This window comes from Leptodactylus fuscus, chromosome 6, assembly GCF_031893055.1.
Source record: "Leptodactylus fuscus isolate aLepFus1 chromosome 6, aLepFus1.hap2, whole genome shotgun sequence".
Taxonomy (NCBI): Eukaryota; Metazoa; Chordata; class Amphibia; order Anura; family Leptodactylidae; genus Leptodactylus; species Leptodactylus fuscus.
This window is the reverse complement of record NC_134270.1, coordinates 92,349,580-92,363,651: the sequence shown is the minus strand read 5'-3', so window position 1 is coordinate 92,363,651 and position 14,072 is coordinate 92,349,580.

The following is a 14,072-nucleotide window of genomic DNA, read 5'->3' as shown; positions in this document are numbered from 1 at the left end:
TATAAGTGGGAGACTATATATAAGTCAGGATATTATTTACCAGGGAGGAACTATGATATATAAGTGGGAAACTATTATATATAAGGGGGAACTATTATTTATGGGTAACAGTGTTTTGAACTTTTGATTGTAAGGCTCCATATCTCACTGTAAGGCTCCATATCTCACTGTACATGAAACTACCATCATTTTATAAATCATCTCGGCTATTTTATACATAAATCTGACCTGTAAGTAGTTCTCCAGCTACTTGTCATGTAATTGTATTGCTGTGGTTTTGCTCCTGGTGGTGTAAAAATCCTTTTCTTCTTGTATACTAAAAATTAGAACCTGCTTTCACATTCACTAATAGCTTAGTGTCTTATTAGATTGATCCATAAGCAAATGGTCACTGGTTCAAATTGAGGATCAGCTATGAAGGAAATTTTCCAAAATAAGAGAAACAGCATAATTCAGATCAGCAGTTACAGTCTCTCAGTCAAGAAAACTGCATCATGTGAGAGCCATGACAGTTGGAAGAATACGAAATGAAGTCCGGCCATCCATTTAAAAGCCAAGAGGTGGACGTTCACATGAAATATCAGAGTCAACAAGTTGGCTCATCACAAGGTCTCTCAGTTCTGGTGCGACAAACATGGCGGTGGAGGAGGCCCATATGCTTAGTAATAGTTAGTTCACAGATGTTCAATATCATTATCATCTCTTTCAACTGGAGAAAGTCAATGACCAATGTGATTTGGCAAATTGACACTATCATAGTACATGAAAAAATAACGCTACTATTAATAATAATAACTTTATTTATATAACTCTCTTATATATAATAGCCCCCTAATATATAATCGTTCCTCGCTTATAAATAAGATTCCCTTATAAATAATAGTTCTACTTGATGTATATAATAGTGTTCTAATACAGAGGGAACCTCTGCAGACCTTCTGTAAAAAGGGTTGCGGGAAAAAAAAAGCAAAGTGTTTCTCCTACGGTTTTTCCTCACAGTGGTTTTTTCCTGCAGCCCGCTAGGTAGTTTAAAAAAAAAAAAAAAAAAATGTTTTAATCCTTTTACAAAAAGTCTCCATATTCTGAAGCCATGAACTTTTTTATATCTTTTGTGTATGGGCTGCATAAGTCATCTTTTTTTTTCGGGGCCAGATGTACTTTTTATTTATACCATTTTGGGGAACTTTTTATCACTTTTTATCCAAATTTTGATGGAGGTGAAAAGTAGGATTGAGCTGATCTTGACTTTTCAGGATCGATTTTGAAATCCGATTTCCGATCATTTTTCATTCGAACCCGATCTCGATCCCAATTCCGATCCCAATGCAAGTCTATGGGATTTTTTTTTTTCTAAGATAGGTTTTTTAAAAGATAAAAAAAGGTACCCAAAAACACATACAAGTTCTTAGAATGCATAGAAAGGGCAAGAGAACACTTAAATGGCCATAAAACATTGTTTTCTAATCACTACACAGCATGGAGTCCAAAAATTGAAGCATATGAGCCTCAGAAAAATTGTAACCTATACAAAAAAAATTTTTATGTGCAGGAGGAGCTACAGAAAATCGATGAGACATTTTGTAACAACATTGTTTTCGTTATAATGCTCTCTCTGCCAACGGTGTAGGAAAACTCTCCCTGGCGCTATGACGGCTGATTAGGCCCTGCCTGAAGGTGTTGGTTAGCTACACCCAAGCTAAACCTGGCCCTGACAACTTCTGACTCTCTAAACGCGAAGACCTAAGAGACAGGTGGGGAGAGAGCTGAAACAGGTTAGGGACTGGGATGCCAAAGGCAGTCACCCCTAATGAAAGAATGGGTGCAGCTACAAACAGAAACAGCCAGGATGGGACGTGCTGGAAAACAGACGCAGCACAACCATAAACACACAACAGGAGTTTGAGGAGAGGAACAGTGGAGTAGTGAGGAAAGGGTATCACATGACAGGGGCAAAATAAACCTGAAGCCCTAAACAAAATCTCACTAATACCAAGACAGTGTCAGGCAACCAGAAATACAGGACAGGGGTTGAGTAGAAATGTTGAGGGTTAAACAGACTCTCACACAAGGCAACACTCACATCACTTTCAAATCAGCTCCCAAGACTGTGCAACTTCCACAAAACTCTCCTCCTAAACTGGGCTAAGAATCCTGGTTAGTAGCAACGAAAACCGGCGAGGACTGAAGCCAGCCGTGAGTCTTTTACAGACCCTGAAACTACTTGATTGGTTGATGACAATGTCAAACACCTGAAGCTCGCATCTACTGAGACACCCAGCCAGCTCAAGTATATACTAAGGCAGATACCCAATTCCTGACTCCACAGCTTAGTGTCAAAGAGAACTACCAGAGAGCCACAGGACACCGGCTCTAAATCCCCAGACAAACACCATCAGCAAACACACAATTTTACAAAGAACTCAGGTCCTGACGCAGTGGTTCTGAAAAGAACTTATTACTTCATTTTTAGAAGCATCTTCTTCTGGAAGGAATTCCTCCTCATATTCCACTGAATGAAGCTTTGGGTCATTTACTGCACAAAATGTTCAATGGGGATCCAGTTCACCCCCTTCTAAATTAACCTGTCCAACAAATTTGGAAGAAGCTGAAGGATCTGCTGCATTATTTTATCATTCAATGTCCAAGTTCACAGACATACTGCTGTCATCTGACGATGATGAAACACAAATTCCAGATGCGGCTGCCTTCACCATCAGTCCATGCGATAGTGTGGAAGATTGTCAGAAGAGCCAGTGGATGATGATTATGTTGACAAACTTGGTCTCCATGTGAAGAGGATCAGGGAACTACTTCTGATGATGAGGTTGATGTTCGTTTGCCAGTGCCACCAAAACGTCATCCAACTAATGCACAAATCCCAGTTATAACACAGAGCAGTAAACACTACTCCCGCCGGCATTGTGCAACCCAAAGTGCGTAAAGGTGCTAATACAAAAAAGAAAGGCTCAAAACAAACTGTGTGGTTATATTTCACAAAAGATGAAAATGACCCAACGAGGGTGATATGCAAGACTTGCAAGCAGTCACTTAGCCGAGGAAAGGACACTAGGCACCTCAATACAAATGCTATGTCTAGGCATTTGAAATCTGTACACCCAACACTTTTTAAAATATTTAAACACCAAGAAAGTGAAGAGAGGGATGTGCCTGTGAACGTTGGACCACCCCGAGCTTTGGCTAGTTCTTCCACCTACTGTTCCAATGCCAGTGCCACGTACACACCAAAGTCATGTGTGCCAGGCAGCAGTGCTGGACAGCAGTCAAGTAATTAGCATAAAAGAATTACAGGAACCACTGGCCAAAGAGCCACGTCAGAATTTGACATGCCAATTGCTCCAACATGTTCCTCTATTTCTGGCTCTAATATTCAGCCTACCCTCCAGCAAGTAATGGAAAGGAAAAAAACCTATCCAGCCACACATGAGCGTGCTAAGCTGCTTACCCCCAGAATTTCAAAATTACTGGCCTTGGAAATGGTCACAATGCAAAAAGGTAAGTATATCCAGCAACCAAGGAAAGTCCAGTAGTAAAATAAAACTTAACTTTTATTAATGCATAGTACAGTCCATAAAAAAAACATTAAGATACTGTGTGTGGATAAAAAAAAGGTATTGCCTACAAAAACATACCCAGATGGAAAAACGAATTCACATACGCATGGCTAACCGCTGACGTGTTTCGAGTACTTCAACTCTTAGTCATAGCGATGACACTGATAGTGAGTGCGCAGGATATATACCCTGCCAGCCAAATCTGAAATTGAAATCAGGTGATTTGCACCCGTGGGTTACATATACACACAGCTGATAAAAACAAAACATATGCGTATGTCAGTAATATCAAATCCGTTATAATAATAGTGATACAAATACTATCTGTTAAATTATAAAACATATATAAGAGTAATCACAAATCCATAGGGTAGATAACAATAAAAATCGCATAATCTGCATCATGATTGACATATAGACTATGATCAAGAGCTTGCTGAGTGTGAAAGCATACCTTGGAGGAGAAGATTTCTACACAATGAGACAAAGAAACTCATGATTAATACCATAGAAAAGTCCATTAGATGTTTCCACATGAAATTCATATAGCAAGAGGAATCAGAAACATTATCAGAGAAAGGAAATGACTACAAGAAACACGATCATGTGATGGTCACGTGACTTCAGGAAGTGAATGCAAATCAAGTACAGAAGCAACACATATTAAACTAAAAATCACAAACATATAAACCTGTTTTATCTTTGTACGCTATGGCATAAATGACACAGTGACATGATGAAATAATAAAGTATCATATAGCAAAAAACAAAAAACGATTGACCATATAGCTAGCGTGTGTAATTCAAACAACACATGGTAAGTATCAATGGTAATATAATGATATAATAGCACTAGCAGTATTTTCTGCGAGTGGATAATCAAAAAAAGCAAAAAAAAAAAAAAATATATATATAAAATAAAAATAAAGAAATAAAAATATAAAAAGAAATTGGAAATGGTCCCCTTCTTCTTTGTGGAATCAAAGCTTTTCGCTCCCTGATGGCCCATGCTGTGCCCCAATTTGTTGTATCCAGGCGCCATTACTTTTCTAGAAAGGCGGTCCCTGACTTGCAGGAGCATGTCAAGCAACAGATCAAGCGTGGTGCCCTAAAGCAATCTTTTAGTGGATGTGTGCATTTGACAACGGACACGTGGACTAGCCAGCATGGGCAGGGCCACTACCTATCCCTGACCGCACATTGGGTCAACATTTTTGACCCCTGTCAGAATGTGGACGTCAGTTTGTCGTCTGTTCTTCCAACACCAAGGAGTGTCGTTCATAGGTCTTTGGGGGTTCCAACTTCACCTTCAACAAAATCTGAAACTTCATTTCCTGAGAGTTCCGGGGACGGAATAAGTTCTACAACAGATCCGCTACCAAATGATGGAGCTGGAAATGCACCTCATTTGTTTCAGTGTGCTAGCGGGCGGAGGCAGCAAGCAGTACTGAGATTAATTAGTTTAGGGGAACTGAGTCACACTGCCGAAAACATCAAAGATGATATAATTGGTGAAACTGAGTTATGGTTTGGTCTGCTAGACCTCAAAATAGGCAACGGGGTCTGCGACAATGGTAGAAATTTGGTGGTGGCCCTGAATTTGTTCCCATTGGCGCATATACCTTGCCTTGCTCATGTATTCAATTTGGTGCTGCAAGCGTTCTTGAAACACTATCCCGATCTTGCACCCCTGATTGACAAAGTACGAACATTGTGTGCCCATACACGATGGTCCAGGGTAGCTTCATCTCTCATGGCTCAGTTTCAGCGCAAACACAGGCTCATATGTGGTGTCCTCACCAGGTGAAATTCGACTTTTGATGACGAGAGGGACCTGACGTACAAATGTTCCTCTGGTAACCCTCCATCTTATGGCTGTGTAGTGGGCACAGCTGCATGACGTCTGTTTGGTTCTTCAGTGTCTGGAATACTGCACAAAAGTGGTCAGCGCAAACAACACCAGCATCAGCATTATTGTGCCACTTTTGAGCACATTGAAGGACAGCCTCATAACTTTGAGGGATCAGGAGTGTGCAACAGAGGAGGAAGAGGAGATTTACTTTGAAGACAGCAAGGACTTGGAAGACCACCATGGCCACGATGACTCAAGGGCTGGACAGATCAGGCAATGGTTGGAGACTGGGTCACAGACTCAAATAGCCTCTGTGGGTACTTATTTGCAGCAGGAGGAGGGGGATGAGGATGAGGATGATTTTGATCAAGAGATTGATGTCACTGAAGAGAAGTCATTCCATCAGTCCCAGTCAACAGGCATTGTGCATGGATGGGGGGGATGCAGAAGAGACTATAGTCTGCTTAGTTGGACAGTCATGAATCGCCACCTGACACATTGGTACACGTGTCATTTCATGCTAAATTGTGTTCTGGAAGATAAACGTGCTTGCAGATCCTGAATACTGTGTGGCAACCCTACTTGATCCTCGCTTCAGTGATAAAGTTCCGAGCTTCATTTCCATCACACCACAGGCTTATAGGGATATTGATATGTACCATCAAAAACTGTTGGACAACTTAATGGACACATTTCCGACAGAAAGCAGTGAGTCAAGATCATCTCCAACTCCTGCACACCTTTCACAACGCCATGGTGGTCCCAGAGACAGAAGCACAGCCTGTTGCAAGGGAAATGTGGGCTTAATGGCTAATGCTTGGCTGTCTTTGTTGAGGCCTACTACACCAACATTAAATGTAGAGATATCAGAATGGAGACAGCATTTTTTGTTGCAGGTGCAAGACTATATGAAAACGCACATAGACATCTTACCACAAGAGTCTTTACTGCTGGACTACTGGGTGTCAAAGATGGAAATGTGGCCTGAACTTGCCTAGTATGCCCTAGGATTACATTCCTGTCCAGAAGCTAGTGCCTCTGTGGACTGGCTTATCAGCATTCAGAATACCGGATTCACCACACACCAGCAATACTGATGCCTGCTTTTTCCCTTTGCCAACAGGTGGTTGAGCACTGGTCAGAGCACCTCTGTTTTGTCCTTTTACTTTTTTATTTTTTGGGGGCATGTCTTTTAATAAAATAGTAACTTTAAAGGATATTGCATATGGACAGCCACTGGTTGTTAGAAATAAACGTATAACTTTTTTTGGCTAAGATATATATATATATATATATATATATATATATATATATATATATCTCTGAGGACAGGACTGCCTATTGGATGTGGACAGCTGCTGATTGTCAGAATTAAACGTATACTTTTTTGGCACAGGTATGTATATATATCCCCCTGAGGACAGGACTACAGGACTGCCTATTGGATTATAACAGCCACTGGTTGTCAGGAATAAACATATATCTTTTTGGCATATATATATATATATATATATATATATATATATACAGTCCTATGAAAAAGTTTGGGCACCCCTATTAATCTTAATCATTTTTAGTTCTAAATATTTTGGTGTTTATAACAGCCATTTCAGTTTGATATATCTAATAACTGATGGACACAGTAATATTTCAGGATTGAAATGAGGTTTATTGTACTAACAGAAAATGTGCAATATGCATTAAACCAAAATTTGACCGGTGCAAAAGTATGGGCACCTCAACAGAAAAGTGACATTAATGTTAAGTAGATCCTCCTTTTGCAAAGATAACAGCCTCTAGTCGCTTCCTGTAGCTTTTAATCCGTTCCTGGATCCTGGATAAAGGTATTTTGGACAAACAATTCAAGTTCAGTTAAGTTAGATGGTCGCCGAGCATGGACAGCCCGCTTCAAATCATCCCACAGATGTTCAATGATATTCAGGTCTGGGGACTGGGATGGCCATTCCAGAACATTGTAATTGTTCCTCTGCATGAATGCCTGAGGATTTGGAGCGGTGTTTTGGATCATTGTCTTGCTGAAATATCCATCCCCGGCGTAACTTCAACTTCGTCACTGATTCTTGAACATTATTCTCAAGAATCTGCTGATACTGAGTGGAATCCATGCGACCCTCAACTTTAACAAGATTCCCGATGCCGGCATTGGCCACACAGCCCCAAAGCATGATGGAACCTCCACCAAATTTTACAGTGGGTAGCAAGTGTTTTTCTTGGAATGCTGTTTCTTTTTGGACGCCATGCATAACGCCTTTTTTTATAACCAAACAACTCAATTTTTGTTTCCAAAATGAAGCTGCCTTGTCCAAATGTGCTTTTTCATACCTCAGGCAACTCTATTTGTGGCGTACGTGCAGAAACGGCTTCTTTCTCATCACTCTCCCATACAGCTTCTATTTGTGCAAAGTGCGCTGTATTGCTGACTGATGCACAGTGACACCATCTGCAGCAAGATGATGCTGCAGCTCTTTGGAGGTGGTCTGTGGATTGTCCTTGACTGTTCTCACCATTCTTCTTCTCTGCCTTTCTGATATTTTTCTTGGCCTGCCACTTCTGGGCTTAACAAGAACTGTCCCTGTGGTCTTCCATTTCCTTACTATGTTCCTCACAGTGGAAACTGACAGGTTAAATCTCTGAGACAACGTTTTGTATCCTTCCCCTGAACAACTATGTTGAACAATCTTTGTTTTCAGATCATTTGAGAGCGGGCTGTCCATGTTCGGCGACCATCAAACTTAACTGAACTTGAATTGTTTTGTAGAAAGAAATGGTCCAAAATACCTTCATCCAGGATCCAGGAACTGATTAAAAGCTACAGGAAGCGACTAGAGGCTGTTATCTTTGCAAAAGGAGGATGTACTAAATATTAATGTCACTTTTCTGTTGAGGTGCCCATATTTTTGCACCGGTCAAATTTTGGTTTAATGCATATTGCGCATTTTCTGTTAGTACAATAAACCTCATTTCAATCCTGAAATATTACTGTGTCCATCAGTTATTAGATATATCAAACTGAAATGGCTGTTGCAAACACCAAAATATTTAGAACTAAAAATGATTAAGATTAATAGGGGTGCCCAAACTTTTTCATAGGACTGTATATATATATACAGGGCAGCAGTCCTGGCTCTTACCACCACCAAGCCTGGCTGAGCCACAGAGCCCTGAGAAAAACTGATACCCCCCAACCAAGCATCAGCCATCTGCCAAGCCAAAACCCCCAACATGCCCTGTACAAGGCTCAAATAAAAGGAGTCATTGGGAGAGACAGAGAGCGGTACATCGAGGAATGGAGACGCGCAATAAATAACTCCAAGAAACTCACCGTGTACCAGTCACTGCAAAGGGACTACACCATGGCAACCTACCTGGAGAGAATACGCCACCACAAACACAGACAGACCCTGAACCGGTACAGACTGAGCGTCCTCAACCTGGAGATGGAGACGGGGGCGACACAGGCAGACGTACAAGCCACGGGAGAACAGACTGTGCCAGCACTGTGACCAGGGGGCCCTAGAAGACGAGACCCACTTCCTGCTACACTGCACCAAATACTCAGCTGTGAGGGCTGTCTACTACCAAAGACTCTCTGCCCACATCCCAGACTTCATATCTGCAGACGAGAAGAGGAAACTCTACATCCTACTGGGAGAAGAAGAGGCCACTGTGGAGATCGCTGCCCAATACATGTCCAGCTGGCACCAAACAAGAGGAAGATGAGACTCCACGGACTGTTATACCCCAAACCACCTGCCTCACCCCACCCCACCTCCCCATATAGCAGTCACCAACTAAGAGGAAGATGAGACTCCACAGACTGTTATACCCCAAGTCAGCCACCCCCCCATACAGCTGTTACCAACTAAGAGGAAGATGAGACTCCATGGACTGTTATACCCCAAATCAACCACCCCACCCCACCCCACCCCACCCATACTCTCCCCCTCGACTCCAACTCCCCCCCCCCCGACTTTACTAGCTTTGGCAATGCCAAATATCCATTCGGACGTGCCAATAAAGTCTATTTCATTTGATTTGATTTATATATCTGAGGACAGGACTGCCTATCGGATTATAACAGCCACTGGTTGTCAGGAATAAACGTCAACCTTTTTGATGTGAACGAGGCCTTAGACTAAATCTTCCCAGTCTGGACCAGATTAATTAGACTTCAGTAATAGGACAACAATTTTCTGCAGACCTCCCTGGGTAGTATGACAGTTCTGCATGTTTATAAGACATATACTATATGTGGAAGGATCTTCAGGATGGGGGAGTTTACAGAGCTATGTCACAATGAAATAACTGACTTTAAAAAAGCACGAAATCCCTGGTGGCTCAGAAAAATGCAGTTGTTAAAATATATGAGTTTTAGAAAAAATAAACAGCCGGAGGTTGCAATTACAAAGAGGAGACCTATTAGCTTTTAATTAGCCAGATAAGGAGCAGCTGTTGCCGCACCATCTTCTGCTGTTGAAGAGCTGTGTAAATTACGCCCAAACTATTTTGAAATCTAGAACTTGGGGTTTATTCACATGTTGCAGTCAAGCCACAATTTCCCCCCCGAATTTCAGAAACAGCAGTTTATAGCATTAATAAACTGCAATGTAAAGTAATTACCAGACTGTAACACCTTGAATCTCTGTCATATGCACCTTTCTTATCTCATAAGGAATGGAGTAAGAGAAATGCAAGGGAGATATTACTGTCATCTCAGTGACATCTGTCTGAAGTGGACATTTTGGAAGGATTGAGGAACATTGTATTATGTATATCATGAAAGGTGTGGTGGAGGTGTAATGAAAAAAAGTCGGGGGGCAGAGAAATATGTAGCAGGTGGAAAGGGTAATTCTTGAAGGGAGTATAGGATGCTAATATATTAGTATATATAGTATAGTATATGTAGTATATAGTATATATAGTATAGTATATATTAGTATATTAGTAGCCACATGTAGCCCAAATCCCACCCACAGGCAGACATAAATAAAAACATGGATATACTGCATAGTTGTGCATCCATTGGCTACAACTAGAGATGCGAGAACTAATTTGTTCTGAGCCATGTTCATCATGATTATTCCAAACATTATTTACCCATCAAACCAAATAAATAATAATAATAATAATAATAATAAGAAGAATAATAATAATTCATCTCAGACAAGCTAAGATGGCAAAGTTCCAACACCATGCAGCCATCGCTTCTGAATACTCCTCTCTGGAATGTTTCACGCTCCTACGTTCACAAAGGCAAGGTGTTGTTTCCACTTCGTCCTAGTTTCATGAGTATAAGGGTTCATTCACACAGAGGAAAATGGTGAGGAATTTGGTGTGGAATTTTCCACGCTAAAAAAAGCCTTCCATTGATTTCAATGGGTTCTGCTAGCTTTTTTTCCCACTAGCGTAATTTTCCGGTAGTGGAAAAAAAAAGCTAGCAGAACCCATTGAAATCAATGGGAGGATTTTTTTTTCAGCATGGAAAATTCCACACCAAAGTACCCTGCAAGTACCCTGCTGGATGGCTCCTCACCAACTGCAGCTAGACAGTGTTGCCAGCGACAGTGGTACCAATATTGTTGCTGTATACAAGACTTCTCCCGAGCTGCACCACTTCTCTGGAATGCGCTACCCCGGACAATCAGATTAACTCCCAATTTCTACAGTTTCAAACGCAAACTAAAGACGCATCTTTTCAGACAAGCCTATCACAATGTCTAACGTAAACCCTCAACCCTCCTCTGTCCCCTCTCCCACATTTCCCCACATGATATGATGCCATCTCATGCTAACTTTATAGGTCCAAGCTCCATCCACATGTTAAAGGACACGACTGTCGACGGCTCATAAAGTCTTATGTATATGTAATGACAGTCACCTCTATTACAAAAGTGTCTGACCTCTGCATAAGCAATACCGCCCCTGCTACCTCTTGTGTCACCCCCTCTACCTCATAGATTGTAAGCTCTTGCGAGCAGGGCCCTCAGTCCCATTGTGTGAAATGACTTTCTTTGTAATGTATCTTTCTGTCTGTATTTGAACCCTACAAATTGTACAGCGCTGCGGAATATGTTGGCGCTATATAAATAAAATTTATTATTATATTATTATTATTGCTGTGCTGAAATTGGCTTGAATAACACATTATTCCTATATGGCTCTTATGCTGAATCTACAGTAGTATTGTGCCACTTTATTAATTTATATAGTGACTTTAAAGAGGCTCTATCATTGGTGAAAATCATTTTTAGATAAGCACATCCTTGCATAGCCTTTAGAAAGTCTATTCCACACGTACCTTTTGTATGTAAATTGCCTCAGATCTTGAATAAGTCTGTTTTAATTTATATTTTAATGAGCTTCCACCATGCACCGGAAGTGTCTGTGATCACAGTTTGCTCTATGTGTATTTATAGAAGAGATGAGTCATCAGCACAGCAGCCTCTGCTATACATACACATAGAGCCACTTAGAGACACTTCCGGTGCACAGTGGAAGCTCATTAGCATATGAATAAAAACTGACTTATTTTAAATCTACTGAGATAATTTACATACAAAAGGTAGGTGTGGAGTAGACTTTCTAAAGGCTATTCAAGGATGTGCTTATCTAAAAATGACTTTTCCCAATGATAGAGCCCCTCTAAAGAGGTTATCCTCATAGCCAGAAAAATGTTTGTTCATTTCAGCTGGTTTTATATTGCAAAAAACTCTCGCCTTGATTTGCAGTGATAAAACGGTCTCCCTTTTCACTGCGTTATCAATAATCCTCTAACTCAGTGGTACTCCACCTTAGGCTAAGGCCCTACAGGCCGTAATCACAGCGCTTTAAGCACTTCAGTACCAGGCCAATTTGTGGTCCAGGACCAGACACATTTTCGTTTTTTTTTGTATGTGCGGTTTTGAGGGCTGTAACATTTTTCTCGTATGTCTCATTCAACTAATTTTTTTGGGGACACATAGGGCTTTATTTTTATGTTGTTTTTATTTTCGAATGTGTTTTAATTTTTTTTATATCCGGAAAAATATAAACATAATAGGAGGGAAATTGTGTCTGGTTTTCACTTTAGATTTTTTATTTAATAACATAAAGCGCTAATAAAAAACTTTTATAAAATAGTTTTTCCTCTCTGTTACGGTAATTTTTATTTTGTATGGTGTTGTCTGGGGTGGGGCTATAACCTTTAATAACGGTGTTTTATTAGCGTAATTTATTTATTTTCTGAAATTATTTTATTTTCATTTTCATTATTTTCATCTGATCACTTTTTTTGTTAGGTAGGCTGATTTCCCCTATAACTGAGGCTGCTACATTTAGCCTCAGTTGCAGGAGGAATCCAGCCTCCTGTACACTGTTCTTTAGACTTACTGAGCTGATCTGGGTCCTGTAGGACCTAGCAGCTCTTGTAAGACACTGAGCCCGACGGATCACGTGACCGCCGGGTCAGAGGGCGGCCGCATCATTGCATCCGGCCCTCTGACTGCTTCTGTCCATCCCGCATAGCTTATAGAAGTTCATTCAAGAACCTGAGATGATGTCATCACAGCCTATCACCAGGAAAGGCTATGACTCGTTAGTGGGCGGAGCCACATAGGACTGTGTGCTTTCTGCAAGCTGCCGGTAATGGAGGCTGCTGCATGGTAGAGAAGAGAGAAGAGACAGCATATGTGAGCAAGAGGGGGGAACTAGGGAACTAGGGGAAGATGTAGGGGGCAGTTAAACTGAATGAACATGGAGGGGGGACATTAAACTAGAGGGCAGATGGAGGGGGCTGGAGGAGGATATTAAACCATGGGGGGTAGCTGGAGGGGGACATGTCTGCCTCTAGTTGCCCCCAGTTTAATGTCCCCTCTAGTTTCTGCTAGTTTACACTGGGGCACCTGGAGAGGGACTTAATACTGTGGGACATTTGTAGGGAAACATTATAATGTGGGGACATATAATGTACAGGTGACTTTAGGAGGATTATACTTTGTGGGGCCACATGGAAAAGTGTGAATGTGCATGGAAAGTGAATGGGCGGACTCAGCGAAGAAGTGGGTGTAGCTAAATTTGCCACGGCGCACATGGCCCTGTAGAACTGTTATAATTTCTCATGTGGCCCCATGGGAAAATTAATTGCCCACCCCTGGGCTAGGTTCATGATTGCCCGACAATGGAAATCAGCATTATGTTTGACTGTAAACGAGTTGTTCCATCATGTCAACCTAGCTTTTATACTGGAGCGTATGCTGGTCAGTAAAGGGCACAAATTTTTCTAAATTTCAGACCAAATGGACCCTTTGGTCTTCATATGTAAGGAACGAACGGGACACCCAACCCCGAATTTTGCCTCCTTCCTCTGGAGTTCCCTGATAGCAGCTTTTCTTAATTGAGTTAGTGGTGACTGTACCGCTGGGCATCTCCTTAGTCTCTTGACCGAGATTTAAATTTTATATGCTGTGAAGCTGAGTTGGACATAGATAAGTGTTATTTCTATTACGTTGTTCCGGTTGCTATTATTTTACTGTTTTCTCACATCCTCCCTCCCCCTTCCTTCCCTCCCCTCCCTTTCTTTTTGCCCAGCTCCCAGATCCAGTTGAAGTGACCTTGATTTGTCGACGGAAAGAGTCGTACTTACTCATGTG